Source organism: Hyalella azteca, unplaced genomic scaffold (genome assembly GCF_000764305.2).
Source record: "Hyalella azteca isolate HAZT.00-mixed unplaced genomic scaffold, Hazt_2.0.2 contig11717, whole genome shotgun sequence".
Taxonomy (NCBI): Eukaryota; Metazoa; Arthropoda; class Malacostraca; order Amphipoda; family Hyalellidae; genus Hyalella; species Hyalella azteca.
Window position 1 is genome coordinate 146,494 of NW_025941703.1, and position 2,298 is coordinate 148,791.

The window sequence follows — 2,298 nt, forward strand, 5'->3', positions numbered from 1 at the left end:
TATATTAAAAAAATTATATATACCTATTAAAAAATGTAAAAATAAATTTTTTTAATTTTCGAAAATTAGATGAGAAATTCATGTTACATCTGTAAGATTGAAGATACTGGATTCTTTGGAAGTGTTGTCTTTAAAAAGTAATTTTTAAACGTATATTATTTTATGAAGGAATATGATTGATACTTACGATGCGATTTTAGATCAGAATTACAATTTGACACACCCAATTAGAAGTCCGAGTACGCAAGATATCGTTGAATATTAATATGAAAAAATCGTTATATTTTTAATATGATAATAATAATTATAATTAGTAAATAATGTTACTAATATCGTCTGATAGTGAACGAGGGCAAACGAGCTCCACACACGAGAATCCAAATTATAAATACTTAATCTAGTTAATCAATGAATGCTAACTAATATGAATTTGGACGCACTCCCGGAAGGTAAATTTCTGGAAAAAAATCATAGAATAAATAAAACCATTCATATCCACCCCTCCAACAGGAGACCGAAGGTTGAAAAGATAGTCCTCTAATTGCAGATATGAATTAATATATATATATATAGTCCGCACTTTCTTCAATTCTTCAATGATGAATACTGAGTACTAAATCAACTTCTTACTAGTAGACGATGTACTTAACTACTTACTTAAATTTAACAAAAAAATCTTAGCAGAGATGGGGAAGTTATATAAGTAGCAAAAAATGGCGTCCCAATAAAAGAAGCTGCACGAGTGGTTGGACTTTATCCATTATCCGACGGTCTGGATATGTTCATTTGCAATAAACAACTTAGCTCGACTTCCTCTTGAACTCAAGAACTAGTAAATGCAGCTCGCAATTGGTGCAAGCTTAACAGGCCAGCTAGACAGTGATTTAAAACTGCCGTACTACATATTATCTATACCAGCCGTATTAAATTTTTTTCTATAACAGCCTTAAGTCTCATTATTTATATCGGTGTTCTTTCTCATTATTTTTATCGGCTGAACTACCTATTATCTATGTTCGTTGTACTGCATATAATCTATAACAGCCGATCTACAATTAATATATATCATCTAATATAGCCGTGCTAATTATTTAGAGACGAAGTGATTTTCAGCATGAATGGAGATCACATTTTAGTGGCTATAACCGGAGCAAAATACGAGATTAAATTGTGGAGGCTTTCTCGAGTAATAGTTTTTCTGTTTGTTTACAGCTCATACAAACTCAATAGCGTAAATGGATAATATAAAAATAAAATGAAATTGCATGACATACTTGCCAATTAATTTGTATTAACGTAGATAAAAATTAATCATAAGTAATGCGACAGATGAAAAATACGATTGGCATTAATATACTGAGAAGATCCACACAAATGGAACTGTCATTTCTGTATTGATTAAGTAAGCCTGACCGATACATTTCTTAATAAACGATCTTGCTAGGGAAACTTCTCTACTGAACGACGATTAAAGAATATATATTTATCAACGAGGAAACAATCCTTTTTCAATAGATTATTATATAAGAGGTAAACGAGATGAAACTCGAAACCTAATTAGCAATGCCGTTGTCTAAAATGAGTAAAAATATTTCTTCAAAACCTATAACATTAAACAATTGAAATCTTTCCTATGTTACCAACCTGATCACAAGATGCATCAGCCTGACCACCATTTAACGCTTACCTGCACAGAAAATAAATTAAAGATCAAATATATTCAGAATAAGTGGATTTGCATACGAAAAATCTTACGAAATTATCAAACGCTATTTATAATTAGTTAAGTTTTTATTCAAAATACTTTACTGAGTGACAAATTCAAATACAAATTATAGTGATTTTGAAGGAGCTAAGTTTGCTTACGTTATTCCTAAAAATTCTAGGCTTTATATTTAAACGAGGAAATTCAGAATGAATGTCTGCCAAGTAATTAGATACTAGCGAAAAATTATTGTATTGGCAATCGTTAGAGTTTCTTCTAATCAGGAAATTTATATCCCTAGAATTGATTTTCGAATGCGTTTTCTTATGGCATTGGTATGTAAAATTATATTAGGCAATTCTCAGCATCAAAGATAATGATATTTTTTAGCAATATTAATGGCAAAATGAAATTTTTTTGAAGCTATGTTCAAGCCTCAATAAATCTTTAGGTAGATACGTGAATTGAGAGTGGAAACTATACGGTATTTGCGCCGAACATTTAGGTATCTAATAGTTATGCAAACTCACCTGCGTACTACACAAAAGAATATTAATTGCACACGTTTAATATACAAAAATTGTCTAATTTTT